The 12,110-nt window shown below is 53.7% G+C and overlaps 2 long non-coding RNA genes across 2 annotated transcripts in view; one reads left to right on the plus strand and one right to left on the minus strand.

The window, feature by feature from the left end:
• LOC145529707 (uncharacterized) overlaps positions 1-12,110 on the plus strand; it is a 1,704,434-nt gene that overhangs the window by 432,400 nt on the left and 1,259,924 nt on the right. The window contains exons 55-56 of the long non-coding RNA XR_014071296.1: positions 3,281-3,392; positions 10,924-11,035. This is a non-coding gene — a long non-coding RNA (uncharacterized LOC145529707). The remainder of the gene's footprint in view (positions 1-3,280; positions 3,393-10,923; positions 11,036-12,110) is intronic.
• LOC145529718 (uncharacterized) lies at positions 5,433-7,224 on the minus strand. Its single transcript, XR_014071308.1, has 3 exons — positions 7,049-7,224; positions 6,337-6,649; positions 5,433-6,086 (listed from the first exon to the last, which is right to left on the minus strand). It is a non-coding gene; the product is annotated as an uncharacterized LOC145529718 (long non-coding RNA).

A 12,110-nucleotide genomic window follows, 5' to 3' on the forward strand; every position in this document is an offset into this window, starting at 1 on the left:
GCGCTGAGACTTCAGAAAGAAAGACTCCATCCAGGGCTGACACAGCACAGAATGGGGCAGAACGAGGCCTGGATGCGCCGTGGTACCCAGGAAAAGGCACTGCCCCTCCTGACTGTCTTGAGACCCCACATCCAAGTTGGAGGCCCGAAAGGAAGACTCGAAGGTCTCCCTCTCTTATAGAAAAGAGTAGCCAACTTTCTGGTCCTCTGTTTCCATTGAGATTCTGTTCAAGTGTCCCAGCTCGGCTTCTGCGTGTGGCTGAGCTTCTAATGGCTCCCTGCGTTCTTGTCTTTTCCTCTCCAAACCTTCCGTCCTTTTCCCCCTTCTGGGGTGGATGGGCGCTGTCATTGCTTCTACCTTCGAGACAGATTGATGAAAAGTCTGGACCATCGACTCCTTTCCTCTCTTTGGTTCCGTGTCTCTCTCTGGCTGTGTCCCTCTCTTTTCCTTTCTCGATTCAGTCTGTGTCTTCCTCTTTCTCTCTCGTGTGTGGATGGATGGATGCTAGGAATGCACATGTATATGATTAGATGAGGGTTATGTTTTAGGGATGGGTTAGAGGGAGAGAAAGGCTTTAGGTCGGAGTTGGTCATGGGGGAAGGGTCAAGGGTGGTGGTGGTGTTTCTTGGAATCTGAGTGCTGTGCATTCTTCGTCTCTTTCCATATGAACCCCTTCTCAGATACACCACTTGCAAGGAGTCTCTCATGTTCCGTTTCCTATCTTTTGCATCTGTGAATGCTTAGCTTCTCTGTTGTGAAGAGGTTCCATTGGATGGAAACCCATTGGTGTACTTCGTTTCCCTCTTTCCCTTACTTGAAGAGACCCATTTCTACCTCCGCCCAGCAAATGGCAAGGAGACTCTGATGTTAAGGAGCCTTTGACCTACGCTTCTTTCTAGCTATCTCATGACATCAGTCTTTAGGGTGAGGTTTTTCCCCGATATTGAGGTGGTGTGAGATCAAAACCAATAGCGTTCTTCAGATGTAGCTGTCTGGTTTTCCCATGGCCATTTATTGAAGAGGCTTTCTTGTTCCCATTTGGATATTCTCCCCTTCTGTGTCAGAGATGAGTTGACCATGGATGCCGGGGTTTGTTTCTGGACCCTCAACTTTATTCCATCGATCTGGATCTGTGTGTGTTGTTGTATTCTCAATAGCATACTGTCCTGCTGCTGCCGCTGCGGCTAAGTCACTTCAGTCGTGTCTGACTCTGCGCGACCCCATGGCCTGCAGCCTACCAGGCTCCTCCGTCCAGGGCATTTTCCAGGCAAGAGTACTGGCGTGGGTCGCCATCGCCTTCTCCGATACGCTCCTGAGGATCCTAGTTTGGTCGTCTAATTTCCTTTCACACAACCTTGGATGTCCGTATCGGGGCTTTTTCGTCGGATTGTATTGACAATTTAGGCTCTTTTCTGTTTCCGTAACCCCTTTTGCAATTCTTTGTTCGGTGCGACAATGCATTGGCATTTTGGGAGGAATAGCATCCAAGCTGTGGATTGCCTTGTGGGGCTGTGACATCATTTTCCCAATAGGAATTCTTTCAAGCCCTGAGCACAGCTTCTCTTTCCAGTGATTGGTGTGGGCTTGATCTTCCTTCTTCCATCTCTCGCCGTTTTGTGAGAACAGGTCCTTCCTTCCCTTCTGGGTTAGATGGACTCGTGGGTATCACTTCAGTGAATGGCATTGTCAGTGGGGGTGATAATTCCCTTCTCATTGGAAGACTTTGCTGTGAGTATTAGAAATGCAAGTGATTTCTCTTCCCCTTCCTCCCTGTCCATCTCTCAGAGCCACCGGGAAACAGAGGCCTCATCCAGGGTCACACAGGCCTGAGGGAGTGCAACTAGACTGTTGTTTCTTCAGGCCCTCCGTGCTGGACATCATCCGGGATACTCTGTGTGTGTCTTCCTCAGTCTGGTGTCCCTTCAGACCTTTCCCTAGTTTTCACAGGCTTGTTGTGTTGGTGTTCTTTGTCTGTTTGGAGACACATCCTTGAGAAGCTTTGTGTTTCCACTCATTCGTCTCGCGATGTATGACCTGTCTTTTGCTTTTGTAATGAGGTCTTTCCCACAGTAGATATCTTTGATTTTGCAAAGTCCACTGTATTCTCTGGGTTGTTTTGTGGACTGCCTTTTAGTTTTGTGTGTGAAGACTCAAAGCACGTGTCCGGTTTCTGCTCATTGTTCTTCTAGATTTGTGACAAGTTTTCATGGAAACTTTGTCTAGGGATAACTGGAAGTGAACTCGGTGTAAGGTGTCAAGTCTCCATCTCCATTCATGTCATGCCCTGCAGTTTCCAATTCCCTGTTCCTGAGTGGTTTTGGAGACCTTGTGGGAAGTTTGGTTGCATGGGAGTTTGCATTTCCACCTTGAGTAGATTCCCACTGTTCTGCCCTCAGGGACACTGTCAAGGGGGAGTGAGGAGCAGCCTGCACTTCCAGCAGTGACCACACGGTGGGGCGAGTGCTGCTCTCCCCTCTGGGAGCCCCAGGCCACAGGCATCCCAGTGAGGAGCCAGCTCTGTGCTCGGCTGAAAGGAGTTAGACTCTCAGGAGCCTCTGAGCCCTTGCCTTTGGATCACCCAGGGTGGGCATTTACTGTGACAGAAAAAAATTGCCCTGAATTCCATGGACGGAAGAGCCTGGCTGTGTAGAGTTCGTGAGTTGCCGTGAATCAGACACAACTGAGGACACAAAAACTCAATAGACTAAAACACTTTTGGGGGGTGGGGGGAGTGAAAGGGGGTGATGTGGGGTTTTTTTGTCGTATATAATAGCCAAGGGAAATCTAGTTTAAACCTAAATTCACATAGATGGGAAAGGTATAGCTCTCCGTCACCCTATTAAAAAAAAAAAAAAAACTACTTAACTTTTCTGAAAGTTTATTTAGTAGCTTCCTTGAGCAGTTCATTGTGAAGCATTTTTTTTTTTTTTTTCTGTGACATCGGCCTCATTAAAAAGTACGGTTTGCCTTTACTGGATAATTTTGTTCATTGGTTTGTTAGGGAATCTTGGTAATATTTGAGTTTCCTGGGGAGCATGGTCACATGACCTGGCCCTGGCCAATCGGTGCGTTCCACCTCCCTGGCCACTGTGATTGGCTCCGGACTGGGGCAGTGCCCAATCGGGGCCCAGGGCCGGGCCTCACGTTGGAAGCCAGGGGAAGACGAGCTCTCGTCCTGCTGGGGTAGGGGAAGGGGTGGGGCCGGGGGAGGTCAGGCTCCAGCAGTGGGAGGGGCTTGAGGTCCGCCTGCGGCAGTTGGTGACCTTCCTGCTCCCCTCAGGGCAGAGCCGCCGGCCTGAGAATGAGGGCGCTGCTGAGCCCAGGGGCTGGGATGGCCCGTTGCTGCTGTGGTCCCAGAGCTCCACCCGAGACCTGACGGAGGCCGTCTGCCCGTGAGTCCTCTCCCGCTTGTCTGTCAGCTTGTTTGAACCATGCTGGGTTTTCTGCCCAGCCGGCTAAGGGGAGTCCCTGGAAATGCAAGGGTGTGGGTTTTGGCAGACTTCAGGGAAGACATGCCAGATGAGCCTGGGAGACTCCAGCTTAATCTGGATTCAGGAGATATCTCTTCGGGCCAGCTAGTAATTGTAGGATAAGCCTAATGAGTCTTCACAGGATGAAGAGAGTAACGTGCCAAGGTAGCAATCGATGTCCTCATTCGAGAGGATGATGAAGCTGGTGCTCAGAGAAGGGGGGAACTTGGCCACAGCAAGGAGGTGTGCACCCAGACGGAACCCCCAGATCCGGCCATTTGAGCTCAGGGAGGCCACTGGTGTGGCTTGTCCCTGTGGCAGGGGCCGAGGCACGCAGCCCACCCTGATTCCTGCGGGGGCCTGACTTGGGAAGTGCCATCTGGTAGCTTTGAGACTCACCAAACCAAATTGCACTGGAGAGAGGAAGGACACCTTCCTTCATCCACCCCCCACCCCCGCCGGATTCCCACATACCCTGACCCCTTTCTCTGGATTTCGGAGCCATTTCCAGAGTCCCGCTCATATGACCTCATTCGAAGTGCACTGTGGACGAGCTGCCATCTGCAGCTGCTACCACAGCAGCCAAGGGCTTTATCTCCCGAGTACCTCCCTTCCTTTGGAACTTGGGGGCCCTCTACTCCCCACTTGCACACCACAGACCTTTGCTGAGGATTGTGGGGACCCTCACTCAGTTTGCAGCACGTTGTAGCCATCCCTGTCCTCTCAATACCTCCCTTGCAACTCAGCTTGTGAGCTCCTTTGGAGCAGCGTGGCCCACCTGGCTGCAACGGCAGAGACACAGCTGACAGTGAAACAACAGCTTCGATCTGACAGCCGGAAAGCTCTGTCAAAAGGGACCTCCCTCTTCACACCGTAGAGGCTGTAGGAGCCGCCAGGGTTTGGGAACCAGTGCTGGGGCCAAAATGACTCCACAGCTGTTTTCCTTCCTGGGGAGGGTTCTGGCTCGAGTGGGAATGGCTCAAGTCTCCTAAGGTTCTGAAAGCCCACTGTGTGCAGATTCACGGTACACAGAGAGGAGAAGGTGGAGTCCTGCCCTGGAGGTGGTCACAGCTCACGGATGAGCCAGGCAGGCAGGCAGGCAGGCAGGGCATGAGAACACCTGAGCTGCCTTCATGAGTGAGTGGTGTGGGGGCAGAGGAAGAGAAGCCGGTCTGCTCCCTCATGTGGTGCCCAGGGCAGGTTGTCCCCAGAGGAAACCCTTACGACGGTGAGGACTCTCACTGCTGTTACCCAAGGGGTTCCGTCGGTGCGTGTCTTCCCCGGAGCGGTCAGGCCGTCTCTAAAGTACACTGGCCATGGGCATTGCCTCTCCTTGGAACTTCCCATGTGTTTCTCTTTTGTATGGAACAGTGATTTTTCTAGAGGGGTTCTGGGCCACAAGGTTGTTGGGTCATTTGCTAGCCTTCTGTCGTGAAGAACGCTTTCCTGGGCGTTGGGGTGGTTTGTTGTTCCAGCTCCCTTTCTTGGCTTCTTTTGGGAGCTGGTGCAACAAGAGGAGCTCAGCCTCTGCCTTCTGGCTGAGATGTCACCCTTCAAACAGCAATGCCTGCCTGGAGATAATGATGGCATTTGCCAAAAGGGCTTCGTTTGGCACATGATATCTTGAAAGGACGTACACCGTCCTTTCAGCTATCAAAGGCTAGTTCAAATGACATAAAAATGAGAACTCTCCAATGGAGTCTTACAGTAGGTGGAGAGTCCGAAAAAAACTCCTTCAGTCATCTCACTGAGAGTCATTGATTGGGGACACCAAGAATATAGGAAGGAATGCAGAAAGAAAAGATGAAATTGTGGTCAGGATCGGGGGGAGGGATGAACAGGGCCTGCTTGCCTTGAACCCAGGCTTTGTTGGCGGGTGGGGCATAAAGATCGAACGGGTCTGAAACTACAGAGTGGTGATGGTAACACCGTATCACCAGAGTTACACAACAGTGTCCCAAATTGCAACAATGATGAAAAAGTTTACTAATCCCAACTTAACCAACAAAAATAGACGAAACCATACAAAAAGTAAAACATCACCAGAAAGGTGGAAACAAACCAAATGCAAAGCAGCTCAGGGGAAAGGAACTCCATGTCCCCTGGGGGGCAGACCGAGTTGCCGGCGTCCACGGTGAGCAGACAGGGATTTAGGCGGCAGAGCCGACCGCTCCCCTGGACATGGTGTTTCCGGCAAGGGCTCTGGGTCTCTGTCCAGAGCGGGGGCTCGTTCTTCCTGCAGGGGCGGGTGAGTCATCGTCGGCGTCTGGGTGTTGCGCGGGAGCCAGGGCAGGCTCTCCCTGCTGAGGCGGTGACTCCTCCTCTGCCTCGGGTTCTCCTGCCAAAGCCCGAGCAGGTACAGGTGCACGTGGAGGTGGAGGTTCTGGCTGAGGGGGTGGGACATCAGTGCCTGGGGCTGGGGGTCCTGCAGGCACGGAAATCCGATCTGCCCGGTGTGCTGGCCAGTACCCAGCTGGCCTGGTGTCTCTGCGAGGGCAAGGCTCGGTTCTCCATCTGCCCTCGGTGGATCCCTGGGTCCTGCACCTGGAGCCACCACCTCTGTAGGCACAGGTCTGGGAAGTGGAGCCTGGTTCCAGTTGGAGGCCAGTGCTAGAGCTGGGGGAGAAGCAAAGTTTGCCCACAGACCAGCCTTGGCATGTGCGTATCCCGGGACAGAAAGCTTCCAAGAGATTCCGAAAGAATACCCAGGGTTGGATGTCTTTTGGGACTGAAGTGTGCAAGATAGGGGTGGGGGTGTGAGGCCAGCGCTTGCTGCAGGCCCAGCAGCATCTTTCGGGGACTCGTCCCTGTGTAGCTCAGCACCCCCTCCCCACACACTCCCGTGCACCAGCCCCAGCGTCCTTACCTCTGTGCTCTGGCGTGCTGGGCTCCAGGTCCTCCTGCTGCCTCAGAGGCCGGGGTTCTCGGGACTCTGGGTCGGAGCCGGGTGTGCTGAGCTCCGTGGCAGCCTCAGACTGGGCCGCCGGGTGTATCCTGGGCGGTGTCTCGGCAGCAGGCCTTCCCCGCCTCCGCTTCGCCCCCGGTGGGGCTGATGCCTCCGTGGGCACGCTCACCTGGAGCCTGCACTGGGCCTCACGGGCGGGGGGTTGGTGCTCCGACCCCTCCCTCCGGGAGGTGGACGGGGTGTCCCCGTCCTCGGCCTCATCACGTGGGAAGCTCTGCAACGACAGTGACCGTCAGCCAGCCGTGCTGGGAGTTTTCCGAGCTGGGCCTGGCCAGTGGAGCCGCTGCTTCTGCCTGCTCGAACTTCTCTTCCCAGAAGGGTCAGAGACGTGTGTCTGCTCAGATCCCCACCCGGGAGGAAAGAGACCCACCTGAGGGTGTGAGGTCAGCCTGGGCGGCCGGCCCTGCCCGCACTGTTCCCATCCCAGCCAGCCTGATCTCCCCTGGGGTGTGGACACAACTTGTCCGCAGGCTTCTGACCCCACATCCGCCTGGGCTTCCTTGAGGGAGACACACCCCGAGAAACCCGCATCCACACACACAGGCAAAGGACCCGGTGTTTCCGGGTGGCATGGGAGAGGTGGCCTGGCCCGGCCTGGGGCTCCCCGTGTTACCTTTCTGTTTCTCCGGGCAGAGGGCCAGAGGCCTCTCGGGGGTGCCCTGAGCCAACGTCAACAGGGTGCCCACGCACACTGCCTGTGAGCTCTCCTGAGGCCCCGGCCTCTGGGCAGGGGCAAACAGCAGAACATCCTGGCAGCAAGAGATCTGGCTGGGGGCTCCTCTCCGCTCTGGAGGCCTGGATACCCGGGTTGCGGGTTCTGTTGGGTTCTGTTGCCGGCAGGTGACATCATTTCCTGGGGTTCGTGCTGAGGTCCCTTCCCCAAAACTTCCCAAGGGAATCTCTGGGTTTCTGACTGCTCGACCACCCCCCTTAGGCCATGTGCAGGCACAGTGACAGCCACACAGCCCAGCCCACAGCCCTGGGGAGGCCTGGGTGCAGCCAGGGCCTGAGCTCCGAGGACCCCGCTGCTCTCAGACCAGGCTCCTTCTTCTCATAAGTGGTGTGGCCCTGGACAAGCATATGCCCCTCAGGGTTTCCCCAGTCTCTCCATCTGCAGAGTGGGGGTCATTCTCCCATCTGTTTCCTAGGTCTGTCGGCCTACGAGCAGCTCCATGCCTCTCCACCTGGGGCCGATATCACGTGGAGCTTGTGCGCTGAGACTTCAGAAAGAAAGACTCCATCCAGGGCTGACACAGCACAGAATGGGGCAGAACGAGGCCTGGATGCGCCGTGGTACCCAGGAAAAGGCACTGCCCCTCCTGACTGTTTTGAGACCCCACATCCAAGTTGGAGGCCCGAAAGGAAGACTCGAAGGTCTCCCTCTCTTATAGAAAAGAGTAGCCAACTTTCTGGTCCTCTGTTTCCATTGAGATTCTGTTCAAGTGTCCCAGCTCGGCTTCTGCGGGTGGCTGAGCTTCTAATGGCTCCCTGCGTTCTTGTCTTTTCCTCTCCAAACCTTCCGTCCTTTTCCCCCTTCTGGGGTGGATGGGCGCTGTCATTGCTTCTACCTTCGAGACAGATTGATGAAAAGTCTGGACCATCGACTCCTTTCCTCTCTTTGGTTCCGTGTCTCTCTCTGGCTGTGTCCCTCTCTTTTCCTTTCTCGATTCAGTCTGTGTCTTCCTCTTTCTCTCTCGTGTGTGGATGGATGGATGCTAGGAATGCACATGTATATGATTAGATGAGGGTTATGTTTTAGGGATGGGTTAGAGGGAGAGAAAGGCTTTAGGTCGGAGTTGGTCATGGGGGAAGGGTCAAGGGTGGTGGTGGTGTTTCTTGGAATCTGAGTGCTGTGCATTCTTCGTCTCTTTCCATATGAACCCCTTCTCAGATACACCACTTGCAAGGAGTCTCTCATGTTCCGTTTCCTATCTTTTGCATCTGTGAATGCTTAGCTTCTCTGTTGTGAAGAGGTTCCATTGGATGGAAACCCATTGGTGTACTTCATTTCCCTCTTTCCCTTACTTGAAGAGACGCATTTCTACCTCCGCCCAGCAAATGGCAAGGAGACTCTGATGTTAAGGAGCCTTTGACCTACGCTTCTTTCTAGCTATCTCATGACATCAGTCTTTAGGGTGAGGTTTTTCCCCGATATTGAGGTGGTGTGAGATCAAAACCAATAGCGTTCTTCAGATGTAGCTGTCTGGTTTTCCCATGGCCATTTATTGAAGAGGCTTTCTTGTTCCCATTTGGATATTCTCCCCTTCTGTGTCAGAGATGAGTTGACCATGGATGCCGGGGTTTGTTTCTGGACCCTCAACTTTATTCCATCGATCTGGATCTGTGTGTGTTGTTGTATTCTCAATAGCATACTGTCCTGCTGCTGCCGCTGCGGCTAAGTCACTTCAGTCGTGTCTGACTCTGCGCGACCCCATGGCCTGCAGCCTACCAGGCTCCTCCGTCCAGGGCATTTTCCAGGCAAGAGTACTGGCGTGGGTCGCCATCGCCTTCTCCGATACGCTCCTGAGGATCCTAGTTTGGTCGTCTAATTTCCTTTCACACAACCTTGGATGTCCGTATCGGGGCTTTTTCGTCGGATTGTATTGACAATTTAGGCTCTTTTCTGTTTCCGTAACCCCTTTTGCAATTCTTTGTTCGGTGCGACAATGCATTGGCATTTTGGGAGGAATAGCATCCAAGCTGTGGATTGCCTTGTGGGGCTGTGACATCATTTTCCCAATAGGAATTCTTTCAAGCCCTGAGCACAGCTTCTCTTTCCAGTGATTGGTGTGGGCTTGATCTTCCTTCTTCCATCTCTCGCCGTTTTGTGAGAACAGGTCCTTCCTTCCCTTCTGGGTTAGATGGACTCGTGGGTATCACTTCAGTGAATGGCATTGTCAGTGGGGGTGATAATTCCCTTCTCATTGGAAGACTTTGCTGTGAGTATTAGAAATGCAAGTGATTTCTCTTCCCCTTCCTCCCTGTCCATCTCTCAGAGCCACCGGGAAACAGAGGCCTCATCCAGGGTCACACAGGCCTGAGGGAGTGCAACTAGACTGTTGTTTCTTCAGGCCCTCCGTGCTGGACATCATCCGGGATACTCTGTGTGTGTCTTCCTCAGTCTGGTGTCCCTTCAGACCTTTCCCTAGTTTTCACAGGCTTGTTGTGTTGGTGTTCTTTGTCTGTTTGGAGACACATCCTTGAGAAGCTTTGTGTTTCCACTCATTCGTCTCGCGATGTATGACCTGTCTTTTGCTTTTGTAATGAGGTCTTTCCCACAGTAGATATCTTTGATTTTGCAAAGTCCACTGTATTCTCTGGGTTGTTTTGTGGACTGCCTTTTAGTTTTGTGTGTGAAGACTCAAAGCACGTGTCCGGTTTCTGCTCATTGTTCTTCTAGATTTGTGACAAGTTTTCATGGAAACTTTGTCTAGGGATAACTGGAAGTGAACTCGGTGTAAGGTGTCAAGTCTCCATCTCCATTCATGTCATGCCCTGCAGTTTCCAATTCCCTGTTCCTGAGTGGTTTTGGAGACCTTGTGGGAAGTTTGGTTGCATGGGAGTTTGCATTTCCACCTTGAGTAGATTCCCACTGTTCTGCCCTCAGGGACACTGTCAAGGGGGAGTGAGGAGCAGCCTGCACTTCCAGCAGTGACCACACGGTGGGGCGAGTGCTGCTCTCCCCTCTGGGAGCCCCAGGCCACAGGCATCCCAGTGAGGAGCCAGCTCTGTGCTCGGCTGAAAGGAGTTAGACTCTCAGGAGCCTCTGAGCCCTTGCCTTTGGATCACCCAGGGTGGGCATTTACTGTGACAGAAAAAAATTGCCCTGAATTCCATGGACGGAAGAGCCTGGCTGTGTAGAGTTCGTGAGTTGCCGTGAATCAGACACAACTGAGGACACAAAAACTCAATAGACTAAAACACTTTTGGGGGGTGGGGGGAGTGAAAGGGGGTGATGTGGGGTTTTTTTGTCGTATATAATAGCCAAGGGAAATCTAGTTTAAACCTAAATTCACATAGATGGGAAAGGTATAGCTCTCCGTCACCCTATTAAAAAAAAAAAAAAACTACTTAACTTTTCTGAAAGTTTATTTAGTAGCTTCCTTGAGCAGTTCATTGTGAAGCATTTTTTTTTTTTTTCTGTGACATCGGCCTCATTAAAAAGTACGGTTTGCCTTTACTGGATAATTTTGTTCATTGGTTTGTTAGGGAATCTTGGTAATATTTGAGTTTCCTGGGGAGCATGGTCACATGACCTGGCCCTGGCCAATCGGTGCGTTCCACCTCCCTGGCCACTGTGATTGGCTCCAGACTGGGGCAGTGCCCAATCGGGGCCCAGGGCCGGGCCTCACGTTGGAAGCCAGGGGAAGACGAGCTCTCGTCCTGCTGGGGTAGGGGAAGGGGTGGGGCCGGGGGAGGTCAGGCTCCAGCAGTGGGAGGGGCTTGAGGTCCGCCTGCGGCAGTTGGTGACCTTCCTGCTCCCCTCAGGGCAGAGCCGCCGGCCTGAGAATGAGGGCGCTGCTGAGCCCAGGGGCTGGGATGGCCCGTTGCTGCTGTGGTCCCAGAGCTCCACCCGAGACCTGACGGAGACCGTCTGCCCGTGAGTCCTCTCCCGCTTGTCTGTCAGCTTGTTTGAACCATGCTGGGTTTTCTGCCCAGCCGGCTAAGGGGAGTCCCTGGAAATGCAAGGGTGTGGGTTTTGGCAGACTTCAGGGAAGACATGCCAGATGAGCCTGGGAGACTCCAGCTTAATCTGGATTCAGGAGATATCTCTTCGGGCCAGCTAGTAATTGTAGGATAAGCCTAATGAGTCTTCACAGGATGAAGAGAGTAACGTGCCAAGGTAGCAATCGATGTCCTCATTCGAGAGGATGATGAAGCTGGTGCTCAGAGAAGGGGGGAACTTGGCCACAGCAAGGAGGTGTGCACCCAGACGGAACCCCCAGATCCGGCCATTTGAGCTCAGGGAGGCCACTGGTGTGGCTTGTCCCTGTGGCAGGGGCCGAGGCACGCAGCCCACCCTGATTCCTGCGGGGGCCTGACTTGGGAAGTGCCATCTGGTAGCTTTGAGACTCACCAAACCAAATTGCACTGGAGAGAGGAAGGACACCTTCCTTCATCCACCCCCCACCCCCGCCGGATTCCCACATACCCTGACCCCTTTCTCTGGATTTCGGAGCCATTTCCAGAGTCCCGCTCATATGACCTCATTCGAAGTGCACTGTGGACGAGCTGCCATCTGCAGCTGCTACCACAGCAGCCAAGGGCTTTATCTCCCGAGTACCTCCCTTCCTTTGGAACTTGGGGGCCCTCTACTCCCCACTTGCACACCACAGACCTTTGCTGAGGATTGTGGGGACCCTCACTCAGTTTGCAGCACGTTGTAGCCATCCCTGTCCTCTCAATACCTCCCTTGCAACTCAGCTTGTGAGCTCCTTTGGAGCAGCGTGGCCCACCTGGCTGCAACGGCAGAGACACAGCTGACAGTGAAACAACAGCTTCGATCTGACAGCCGGAAAGCTCTGTCAAAAGGGACCTCCCTCTTCACACCGTAGAGGCTGTAGGAGCCGCCAGGGTTTGGGAACCAGTGCTGGGGCCAAAATGACTCCACAGCTGTTTTCCTTCCTGGGGAGGGTTCTGGCTCGAGTGGGAATGGCTCAAGTCTCCTAAGGTTC

The sequence above is a fragment of the Giraffa tippelskirchi genome, chromosome 12 (genome assembly GCF_054371585.1).
Source record: "Giraffa tippelskirchi isolate mGirTip1 chromosome 12, T2T-mGirTip1v1.2.pri, whole genome shotgun sequence".
NCBI classification, from domain to species: Eukaryota; Metazoa; Chordata; class Mammalia; order Artiodactyla; family Giraffidae; genus Giraffa; species Giraffa tippelskirchi.